At 38.4% G+C, this 13179-nt stretch overlaps 1 protein-coding gene across 1 annotated transcript in view; it reads right to left on the bottom strand.

Annotated features, from left to right (window-relative positions):
• LOC122810357 (putative sodium-coupled neutral amino acid transporter 8) overlaps positions 1-13179 on the bottom strand; it is a 572913-nt gene that overhangs the window by 188960 nt on the left and 370774 nt on the right. The gene's annotated exons all lie outside the window — the stretch shown is intronic.

Raw genomic sequence — 13179 nt, 5'->3', positions numbered from 1 at the left:
AACTATCCAAAGCCTTTCTTAAAGGGACCTTTCATCTCAGACCACCTGTAAAATCTCCCTATACCCCATGGAATCTAAATTGTATGCTTTTTTGCATTATTCTTCCTCCATTTGAACCAGCCTCCTCATGTGACCTCAAATTTTTGTCATGGAAGACTATCTTTTTAGTAGCTATCACTTCTGCCCGCAGAGTGTCAGAGCTTCAAGCCTTGTCCATTAAGCCTCCTTATTTGATTTTCCATGCTGACAGAGTTTCACTTCAAACTAACCCCTCTTTTTTGCATAATGTTTGCACTGAAGCTAATCTTAATCAAATTATTGATTTTCCAGTCTTCTTCCCCAATCACTCCAGCAACTTAGAATATATGCTGCACAAACTTGATGTTCATAGACAGCTCAGATTTTACTTGCATAGAACAAAAGATTTTAGGAAATCTGAACTGCTTTATGTCTCCGTTTCAGACTCCAGGAAAGGTATGCCAGTGGCCAAAACAACTCTGTCCAAGTGGTTATCTGATTGTATCACTTTTGCTTATTCAGCTGCTAATATGCCCTTACAACATAAAATTAAGGCTCACTCCACCAGAGCAGCATCTACATCCTCTGCTTTTCTGCCAGATTTCCTATTGACAACATTTGTACAGCAGCCACTTGGTCAACACCTCATACCTTTATCACTCATTACAAAGTTGACAGAGCCTCCTTTGGGACTACTGTCCTGAAAAACATACTCCCGTGAGCCACCTGAGATAGATGGTGCTTGGGATGCTACCCATCTGTAAGAATGAACGGTGAGATAGAACAACTTCATATAAAGAAGTTATGTAAACATAATGTTCCATGTGAGTTGTTCATCTCGCCTTCATTCTTATTTCCCACCCTCCCACTCCCTACTGGGTTTTTCGAAGACCGAGATGTTGGATCCTTCCTGGTTGCTCAACCCTTCTATAACTTTCTCTTATGGAGTGATAGAATGACACATGGTATTATTATGCGCAGCAAACAAGATCTGAGGTAACTCTAGGTGCATCACGGGATAGGGACTTGGCCTCAAGCTATCTGAAGACCTCGTGCTTTGTAGTAGGCCGACTCGGAGCCAAAGATTGGCTCCGAATCCATCTGTAAGAATGAAGGCGAGATGAACAACTCACATGGAATGTTACTGTAAGTACATAACTTCTTTTTTTAAGTTGTCAACATAAACAGGATCATAGCATTAAAACATTGTTCTTAAATGACCTCATGTTATGACAATTCCAGACATAGTTATGGATGTAGGATATTATTTGTCAGAAAGACAGCTTGAAGTGGCAAATCAGGAAGATTTGTTCAAGGATAAAAAACCTCTAAGATGAGTCAGACAGGAGGAAAGTCACTAACCAACCCCAAAGTCACAACCACTAACCCCAAGCCTTTTTGTGTTGGAGGGAAGCATCTAGCTTATCAGTGGGAGTGGTAAGCACTAGGTAGCCTATCTACCACAAGATTCAGCTACAGATTCTTAGTTTTAGCACTTGAATTTGCTTATTCCTGCTCAGCACTTGTTCAGAACTTGTTATTAGCACTAAATAAGCTACAAATTACTACAGCACTCAACCTTCCTCTTTACCTAGAGAAAAACAGTTTTTGTACTTACTTTCCTCACTTGGTTAGAGAAAAACAGCTCTTACACTCATTTTCTTCACTTGTCTAGAGGAAAGTAGTTTTTTTATTCAGGCATCTCCAAGGGTCAGCTCCCAAGTTCTCTCCTGTCTATCTGATGAATCGGGATCTTGGGGCAATGTAGCAATTGCCTCATGTACACAGACAACCCTCTCCTCCTACCACCCAACACCACAACCTGTGAGAGATGCACTTATCTAGACAAACTGGAGGTAAAGCCCTCCAACCAAGACTGAACTTGGCAGTCAAGAGGAGAAGGTAAACACTTGCACCACACCACACTCATCACATAGTCCCACTAAATCTACACCACCAAAATCCACACATAGAAACACAAAAACATTCACAGAGGCTCTCAATAATAATCTGCTCAAGCAACAGAGACCTCCAAAGCAGAAACACAAGCAACCTCCACCCCCCCCAACACAACCCAAATGACACATAACCCACAGACTCAGTGTGCCAATAAACCACAGTCCATAAGGCAAAACAACGTACCCAACACACTAGTCATTGGTGACTATATAGTCAGGCACACTGATGTCCCACTCACCAGGCTTAACAAGGAGAAGATTACTGTCATCTGCCTGTCGGATGCCGGGATCCACCACATAAACCACACACTCAGGTCACTCCACAACAAGTACAAATATGACTCTGTCATTGTCCATGTTGGTGTGAATGACCTGCGACGTACCTCCCTGGACTACATGAAAAGAGACATGGAAGAGCTCTCCGATCTTTTAGCCCAGGCAGGTATGACCCTAGCTCTGAGTGGCATTAGCCATCACCCAGAATGATTCCACAAAACAAGGACAAAATGACTGACTTCAACAATTGGCTAAGCTTCTGGTGTCATTCTAAGGGGATCCAGTATCTGTCTGCCTGGGATGACATGGTCAACAGACCACGGTGCTTTGCCAGAGATGGCCTGCACCTGTCGACCCTGGGGTTCAGATACTGGCTAAGGGTCTTTTTAGGCAAGGTTCAAATGACAAATTCACCACCATAACAGGAACAGGCAAACAAAAACTGAGGGTAATGCTACTCAATGCTAGAAGTCTAAATCTCAAAATGCACTCACTCGAGGTACTCCTTAAAATGGAGAACATCGATATCTGTGCAGTGACTGAGACCTGGTTCAAGGCTCTAAAGAACACCCCTGCATTACCAGGCTATAACTCATTCCACACTTTTCAGCCATCTAACCTGGACCAGAACACCAAAATCGGAAGTGTGTCCATATTCATTAAGGATATCCACACCTCCAGGCTAGTTGCGCAGTATAATGCATCCAAGGTTATCCAAGTGCAACTAACTCTGGGCAAAACTGTAATCCAAATTTTAGCTTGCTACAGATCCCCCACAATGCCCTGGGATTCCCACTCCTCTTTTCTTGACATATTGGAAAATATTAGAGTTCAACCAAATACCCTAATAATGGGAGATTTTAACTACCCCAACATTAACTGGGAAAACTACTCATGCACCAACTCATTCGCGCAATGCTTTCTGTAATTCATAAATTCCAATGCCCTGGATCAACTTATCCACACTCCCACCAGGGGCAACAATATCCTAGACCTAGTCATTACCAACATGAGTAACTGGTGTTCCACACCTGAAGTCAACTCCTCATTAGTCAGATCCGACCATAAGCTAATCACCCTAGATATCTGCATCCTGCCCTTACCCACCATTAAGGAAACCATGGTAAAAAATTTCTCCAAAGCCAACTTCATGCTTCTTAAGACAGAAGTAGCAAACTTCACGACACTCATGCAGATGGAAAATACAGTTACAACTGCTGAATCCTACACAAATGCACTCAATAATCACTTACACGAGTGCATGGATTGTGCTGTCCCAAACAGAACCAAGATGCTATCCTCCAAAAAAAAAGGAAGCCAATCTGGTGGTCCCCTGCCATATACAAACTCTAGAACAGAAGGAAGAAACTGTTGCAAATGAGAGTAAAATCCCATGAGTGGAGGAGCTCTCTGGTCAGCCTCAGTAAGAAGCTGAGATCCCTCATAAGATCCTCCAAAGTTAGCTACGAAAACAAAATTGCCACTGATTCTAAGGGCAACCACAAAGCATTCTATAACTATGTCAAGAATCTCAATGGCAACACCCAGATCTGCTCTGAGTTACAGCACAACGGCACAAAAATTACAGAACCAACTGTGATATTGCCAACATCCTGGCAGATAGGTTCAGTGCTAACTTTACCCCCCTCACCCCCTAAAGGGCCAATATCTATACAGGAAGAATGCAGAGTCCCTGTAATCACATTTATGCAGGTAAAAGCTGCGCTCCCTAAACCAAATACAAGAATCCATGGGATTGAACAACATCCCAGGCTACGTTTTACACAAACTTCAGAGCGAACTAGCTCCCTAACTAAGCACCATATTCAGTCATAGTCTCATGTCAGGCTTTGAGCCCACTGAATGGCACACAGCAACAGTTACCCCACTCCACAAAGGGGGAGCCACCACTGATCCTGGGAACTATCACCCTATTAGCCTGACGAGCCTGGTCTGCAAGGCCATGGAACGTATAATCATGAAACTCATAAACAAAGACATTGGTAACCTCCCAACTCTGGACTCCACCCAGTTTGGGTTTGTGAAAGGCAGATCATGCCTTCTGAACCTGATCGGCTTCTTTTGAGGCAGTCACCAAAGCCATAGACGCGGGTAAGGTGGCTCACACAGCCTATCTTGACCTTGCCAAGGCTTTCGACACCATCCCCTATTCTGGAATTATAGCTAAACTCACTAAACTAGGTATAAATCCCTACATCACAAGCTGGGTTGCCAATTGGCTCACTGACAGAACACACATGGTAAAAGTTGCAGACTCCAAATCTGACTTCAAACCAGTGACAAGTGGAGTACCACAGGGTTCAGTCTTGGGACCTCTCCTGTTTGGTTTCTACTTCTCTGAAGTACAGGCTAACAGAGAAGGCCTCTGGCTAACAAAGTTTGCAGGTGACTGCAAACTAGGAGCCATAGTCGAGTCCCAAATGATGTGGACATTCTACAGAAGGGTCTCACTGAGACAGATGTCTGGTGTCACAGGCATGGCCTCAAGCTCAGTGCCAAAAAGTGCAATGTCATCCCCTCTGGTAAAAACTCTGTACCTATGAACTACCACATAAATGGCAGTCTACTTAACGTTGAATGTGTGATAAGAGACCCAGGTGGACAGTAGTCTCTCCTTTGATAATCACATCGCCACAGTAGCCAGGAAATACTTCTCTGTGGCACACCTCGTCACAAAATGGTTCTCATCCAGGAAAAAAGAGGTCATTGTTCCCCTCTACTCTGCACTCATTAGACCATTATAGAGTACAATGACCCTTTTGGAATGTACTTCACAAGACATCTGCAGCAGCTGGAAAGGCCACAGAAGTACCTCACAAAGAGGATTACTGGCCTGAAACAGATGCCCTACACTGACCGTCTCAAAAAACTCCAGCTTTACTCTGTAGCATATTGCCAGTCCTGATGAGATTGCTGCCTAACATATAAAGCTATGTTAAACTCAGAGCTGTTGGACATGCTACACCTAAAGAAATCCCAATCCCTCCAAGCTACAGGCTCTAGGGACCTAAATCTTGTCACCACAATAAACAGGACATACTAGAGGGATAGATTCCATCCCAGAGACCTCCTATACTCTGGAACAAGCTACCCATCTATGTCAAGCAAAGTTCCTCATTAGCACTCTTTAAGAAAAATCTTGATAAATGGATGGGAAATAGGAAATACACCCCAGGGATCACTTCTGTGGCTCTGCTCAACAGGGGCACAGGAAATTAATTTTCTTGGGTGGCATAAGCCAGGGAACCTTGTTGGATAGGCTAGTACCCAACTATGAACCTATGAACCACCTAAAAACCCAATTTCATACAATACACAATGAAATTACCCTTTAAAGAAGATACAGTGAATCTTTATAAATTATAAAATAAAGAGTATTTTTTTATAAATGCAAAACGTGAATATGACCTGGTGTATAAAAATCTAAATCTCACATGATTACAGTTACTGAAATGGATGAAAGATATGCAACTGAAAGAAAAGCAAGCAATCATTTATTTAAATATTGACAGAAAGGTTGACAGAATAAGAGGAGAGATTAGTATGTGACCAATTATTATGTAAAAGGGGAGGCTGTTATACGAACAACATATCTGAAATGTTTGAAATGGTTTGCATCACATTACAGAGGATTAAGGTTTTATTTATCTCAAGGCTCAGTATTAGTCGCCATTTATTTTCTATTTCTGTATCAGACATCCCAAATGATGGGGAATCATCATAACCCTAAAATGAGTACAAAAAACTTACTAAGGAGAACAAAGTCATGCAAATCAGCAGGATCAGATAAAGTTAGAGCAGGTATTAGCAAGATATGTGCATTAGGACAGAAATGGCTCATAAAGGTGCTTATAATGGTATGGATATCCGGGATGACTGGAGAATAAGCATTCTAGTGGCAGTATACAAGAAAAAAAGGGGATATTTTACACAACTATAGGGATTACAGAGGTATCACATGCATTACTTACTGCATGAAAGTGCTGGAGAAAGTTATGGATACAGGAGCAGTTCAGATTCAGATCAGGATGCAGTACAACCATAGCATAGAAAAAGCTGGAAATTAGGAAGAGAGTTCAACTGGATATTCCTACACATGGATAAAGCATATAGTAAGGTACCAAGAAAGCTGATATGGGCAATCCTGATATAATTGTGCACACTTTGTACAACAATCCAATGACACAAGTATGAACAGTGTTTGTACTCATAGAGAGGTTTCCTGTAAGAGTGCATTTGCATCAGGCTTCGGCTATGAGCCCACTGCTGTTCATATTGGTGGTGGACTAAAAACAACAAATAATTCTGGTGGGGACAGATCAATAAAGCTATTGTATATGGATATGTGACACTGCAAGTAAAATCTGAAGAACATAAGCAAAGGATAAGGGAATGACATGAAACAGAGTATAGACAACCAGTGATCATGGCAAATGGAGGAACTCAGAAAATGATGAAAATTCAGATACAAGGCAAAATAGTGGAACAGGTTCAGAGATTCATATATCTTGGCATGCAGTTAAGGAAAAGGATATATGAATGAGGAGTTCAAAGCTAGAATCTGGAGGTGCTGCTAACTGGCACAAAATGTCAGGGGTTGTGTGCAACAGAAGAATGCCAAAGAAACTGAAAAGTACAGAATACAAAACAGCACAAAAAATGGTACAGGAAGGCAGACCAGCTGAAGAAGTTTCAGCTGATAGAAATGAAGGGCCTGAGTCATAGAAGGATGCACTCTGTGGACAGGCAGAAACAGTACATCAGAGTAGAAGCCAAAGTAGCATGAACTGCAAAGAAGGTCAAGGAGAACAGATTGTAGTGATTTGGTCACACATGCAGGAAAGCAGAAGACAATTTAGTAATACAGATTTGTGAGACAGAGAGAAAAAAGGCAATGATAGACAAGTACAGCCAGCCAGGTGATGTGTGACAGTCAGGCATGACTATCAAAGAAGGTAGTAGAATTGCTACTTTGTCTCAGAATGCCTAGAAAAGTAGAAGGCACTAAATAGCCTTTGTAGGAGGTCTCTTGGACAGGGCAACAAAAGTAAATGTTCTGCTCATCACAGAGTTATTTTTACTTAAAATATAAAGGTTAAAAACTTCACCAGAATATATGGCTGGGCTTCTAATGATCCCCACAGATCAGTAGCTTTGTAAGTACCTATGACCCTAGGAGTGTGGCACTAAATAAAAAGAGGTGGTTACAGTTAAAGTAACACGTCTACTGAATGCAAAATGGGAGAAAAAGGCATGAGGACTTCCCAATTGGTCAGGTGGACAATGACTTTTTGATGAATTTTCTAAATAATTTATACTAACAGTTTCAAGACGAAGGACTTGTCAAGGAAGTATAATGAAAGCAAGTCTGATGGGATTTGGGAAAATGCTTACAAAACATATGCACAACACAGGAGATCAAGCAGATAAATGATGGCAATAAATACAGTAATATAGATATGTTGTCATATGATCAGGTTGCATGAAAAAAACCTTTCTGGAGGAATTCTGATATTTAAATCCAGTACAGACATAGACTAATGCCCATATTCAATCTTAACAAAATACATCAGCATATAGGATGTAAAGCTGGTCTCTCTCTAGTAAGTCACATATGTCAGGTTCATTACTCTGATCCAGTAAAAGGTATGCAACTCTTTCTGAGGAACTGAGCACTCAGCTAAATAAAGACTCAAAGAAAGTTACAGCCTTTCTAAAGTATATTTACAAAACAAGATTGCCGAGACAGGAATGAAGTTATTTATTGTACACATGATACATTAATAACCATTATCTCTGAAATACATTCACTTTCTGGGGATGAATACTTCTTTCCATGCAAGTTAATGCTTATGAGCCCCAAAATCTGCTGTCTGTCTCATCCTTATACGAGTGATTGCACTGTGATTTATTAATCTGTAGATAATGTGTGTTTTGTTATAGTAGGATTTATAATGGAGTTGTTCCTCTTCTGTCAGTATCAATAACAGTTGGAAGATCTTTTAATGATAAGTGCTGTTTCTTTTATCCTTTTGACTTTACGGACAGTAACCTTTCTCCTCAGATTAAATTAGCTATTGTACTGCAGCACCAGTCAAAATGCTGCTCACACAGTACGCATTCCATCTTTCTGTGTATGGTGTTTGCTTGAATATGGATTTTATCTTTAAATCTTAATTTCAGAATTATAGATACATTTGTGTTGGTAATTCTGATTATTTTGAGTAATCTTGTGAGCTGTTTCAGTGATGAACCACCCATCACCTAACAACATCCAACCGGATCAGTAGCTTCTATGGTTGCCGGTAAGCTGATAACCTAGATATTACTGTTGGTGTGATGATTTGGGTTGTAGGAGAGGCTAATGCCATTAGATCCTATTCACACAGTTAACTACTTATTGTTAGCTCAAAACCAGTGGTATCATTCAGAGCCATCTTTCAAGTTTTACATCTGCATTTTGAAAGCAGGGTTTTTAAGCTACGAACTATTGCTACTACTGCTGCAGTTTGGATTAGTAATTTTTGAATTATGCAAGTTAATGACCAGTTTACAGTACCTTTGAAATCACACTCAAAGCCATAGAATCTTTCTGCAAACCAAAGTTATACTTTCTTTCATTCCCATAAATAATGATACCATAATATTTAACCTAAGAATAAAGTAAAGTTAGACATAACTAAATCATCTTTTCTAGACTTAACCAATGGGAACTGTGGTGCAACAAATGGTACACTTATGAAAACACATCAGGTTACTGTTTTCAATCAACCAAATACATCTGCTCAGGATACAGCTGAGTTCACTGACTTCTGCATTCATTGTACCCTTCAAATAAAACATGACATGGCAAGTTCACCTCATTTACATTTATATGAAGTCACCATCTGCTGTTGCTCAAAGAAACAGCAAAATAAACTTTGGTCATGTTTCAAAATAACTGCAGACACCTGTCAGAGCGAATACCCATCTAGTAAATTGTAATTATAGGGATGCCTGGTTGCTCTGTGTTGTTTTTGCCATGAACACTCAGATGTCAAGAATTTGACATTCTATAGGATAGGGAAGCTAATTTCAAGCTGGCTTCACCATTGTGAACAGAGGATTCAAAGCCCCCACACCTCCATTCAAAAGAGACTTTATCTTTGCAACATTTGAATGAAAAAGCTGCTATAAACAGGGACACTTCAAAGTCTTCTATATGCTAAATTCATAACATGAGATAGGGAAATTTTTGTCATTTAATATAGCAAATGTAAGGACTGAACCTCCTTCACTGGCTGGTAGAATGGTCAGCTTGTAATATAGTAAGGTAGAGTAATCTGCCATATCCTGAATTATACACTTCTGAATAATTTCATTAAGTAGTATAACAATATATAAGGGGAAAAATGTGAGGAGTCAGTTAGCTGTCTTCCTTCATCTCTTCCTATGAGATTCAAGTATGACTTAAAATGTGTGCTTGCAGCTGTGTCAGAACAAGCATGCCTCTGTGGTCAGCACTCATTTGGTTTCATGTTAATTGCATTCATCCATTAGCACTGATATTTTTATTTTTCAAAACATAACATTGTTTTTTTCAGCTTACAAACTTGATAATTATTCACATATGCAATCAATAATTATTATACAGGTCTAATATTCCTATACACAATTTCTCAAATAATAAGTATTATGTTAATCTTGTATGTTTTCAACATACAGGATTGCATTGGTCCAAACTTTTATGATGCCCTTTTTTAATAAGAATTACTACTTATTTATAGGCTCTCAAATCTACATGCTTGACAAAAAGTAAAAGCCCCTAGATATACGTTGCATAAAGAAAAAACATGTTGAATTAAATAATGTCCATTATTCTACAACAGTCAGGTACTTACTATATATAAATTATAAGCATTTAACTACTTACATTTCATCTGCAGTGATCTTAAAAACATTAAAAAGATTTATTTCCCTTACTTGATATTTTAACTTTTGTAGCCAGTTTTCACTCTCAAGTCCTCACCATTAAGTAGGTTAAAAGAAAAGGCAAATGAAAACTCCTGACCCAGCTCTAGTCTACCCAACTGTTACCCTTCAGAACCCCACAGGCACATTTATTAAAATAAGTCTAGCATACATTGTTCCAATGCCTTCCATTTTGTCACTGCAACTCTTACATTGGCTTGCAACACAGACGTTAATTCTATCTTTTTAACTCACTCACGTCTATACCATTGTATGGCATCCAAAGCTTTGTTTCTGGGGTCTGGCTTCTTTAACTAAATGACTTACCAGTTAATAGACAGTATTAGAAAGGGCAAGGAGTTATTAACAAAACGTCACTAAGATTTTTAGTCTATGATGTCCTGTAGTGGAAAATTAAACTTTGTTTGCCACCTATTATTTATATTTTCAATTTATGTTCAGATTTTCATACTACATTTTCTCGAGGTGTATGATGTGAAACACCAATGTGAGAGACAGGGCAATTCACTGACAGTGCTGGTTCATATCACAGTATACTGGAAAAATTGCTAGCTGTTTGTTAGTAATTATGAAAATAAATAATATTTCCATATATACTTAATACTTCAAAAACTGAGTGACTTACAAACTGTTGCATAACATTAAGTAAAACCTTAGGTGTTGTTGAAGAAAGTCATCTTTGATATTTCCACTGTAAGCTACGCATCTTCAGAGATATCCAGTAATATCTATATAGCTAATTATACCATTAAATATATATTTTCATATTTCTGTGAATCTCTCTCATGTGAAAGCTTATGTCTGGTTAACAAAAATGTTATAACAACATGTCTAGTTTGTACAATTTTCAACATATAAAAATTTGTGAAAATTTGCAAACACTATTATTTGGGGGTTGTGTACATTATTTTATGTTACAGTACTTATGGAAAATGCTTTGAATGCACTGAGTATCTCTGTAAAGAATACCTATTACTGACAACATTGCTATTTGTACAGTTTGAATAGCTTTTATTGTTCACAAAACATTTACATTTGTTTATCTTATACTTTTTAAGTTTAGTTTTTGGAAAATGCACTGGAATGCAAGGTGTATTTAAACTGCTAAAGGTGAGACATTCCATACTATACAGGTGTTAGTTAATTGATTTCATTATTTTCTTGCTTTTCATATCCTGGGAGCTTCCATAGGCTTCCCTTTTGTAATTATATTTTTCTTGCAACCATAATCAACTGTGATTTCAAAGATTAAATTGCCCTAGTAACTCCTAGGTCTAGCAAGCAGACGAGGAGAAATAACTCTCTAGTAATGAAGTTTTGTACCTTATTAATTTCTCATTTATCTCATTTATATTTGCTTGAAATTTCCTGCACCCTCAAAAAATGTGTTACCATTCCACAGGTATGCCTGGTCTTTGTATTTCAAGCAATTGGGCGGCATCCCCAATAATACTTTATACAGTTTTACCAGGGTATACAAGTATCTGTGCAAACACTTCCATCCAAATATTGTGAACTTTTCATATTTTCTGGCATACATTGGGGCCTAACATGTCTGCAACTGAGTTAAAATAAAACATCCTATTCCTGACACTTTATTAGAACTGAGACTGTTTGCACAGAATTTGAAATCAATGTTTTGTTCGGATAATGATCAGTATGTACCTTGTTTGTTTAGGAAGCCCAGTATTTATACATCTAATATTCCCTCAGCTATAGAGGTCTTTATTAAAGTATGTGAAGAAGAGATGTATGAAAAGTTTACCGCAGATATGACTAAAGGTCATTTTATAAACCTTAACTGGGAGGAATGGGAAGCCTTAAGAACTCTGCAAAATTGTGCTGGTATCGTTATTAGGCCAGCACACAAAGGTGTTCTGTGGTAGTAATGAATAGGATGTTTTATTTTAACTTAATTGCAGACATGTTGAAAGATGTACATACCTATAGGAGTATTACTATAAATGATATCCAGTTAATGGAAGAATCTTATTTAAAATCTCTTAATGATAGTTTACAGGAAAATGTCATTTCTAAAGATTTATTCTAATATTTTATAGTTGAGTCCCCTTTGATACATGCATTATATAGCCTTCCAAAAATACATAAAGATCCCTTAACCCCCCCTTTTAGACCAATTGTTGCAGGGGGAGGATGGCTAACTGAGCCAACATCAATTTACTTGCAGAAACAATGTAGGCCAATACTTGATCAATATGTTATTGTTTTACATGATACTGAACAGTTCCTGAAAGACTTATACAAGTTTCAAAGTGAGACCTTCCTTATAGGGAATGAATATTTAGTTACACTTGATACAATGTCTCTGTTCACTATGATTCCCAATGATGTGGGAATTGAGTTTGGACGTGAATTTCTTGCTAAAAATAGTTCATATCCCTCCCACAAAATTGACCTTATTTGCTATCTACTAGAATTAATACTAGAATTTAATGTATTTATTTTTGATGGGAAATACTATCTACAAACCTCTGATGTAGTTATGGGCACTTCGTGTGCCAATATCTATGCCAATATAGTTATGGCTGAATGGGATAGTAGGTATGTCTTAGGAAATTTTAGGTGTAGTGAACATCTCTGCTTTTACAGTTGATTTGTGGATGATCTTTTTGTAATCTGGAAAGGATATTTGTTGCAAATAGAGTGTTTCCTGTCCTTTCTTAATGACGGTAGTGATTTTTTGAAATTTACTATGAAGTATTCATTACATAATATTGATTTTTTAGATGTCAGTTTGACTAAGGATGAATACAAAAAGATTTTTCACTAAGATGTACAGGAAAGAGTGTTATAGAAACCATTTACATCGAACCAGTATGCACCCTAGCCATGTCTTTTAAAATGTGGCAAAAGGACAAGCTCTTAGGATATCTAGACTCCACGATAGGGACTCCGATTTCAAGAAGGGCTTAGA

Source organism: Protopterus annectens, chromosome 8.part1 (assembly GCF_019279795.1).
Source record: "Protopterus annectens isolate FY-2018-M chromosome 8.part1, PAN1.0, whole genome shotgun sequence".
In the NCBI taxonomy this organism is placed as follows: Eukaryota; Metazoa; Chordata; order Ceratodontiformes; family Protopteridae; genus Protopterus; species Protopterus annectens.
Note: the sequence above shows the minus strand (reverse complement) of the source record. Positions and strands in the feature narration are given on the sequence as shown.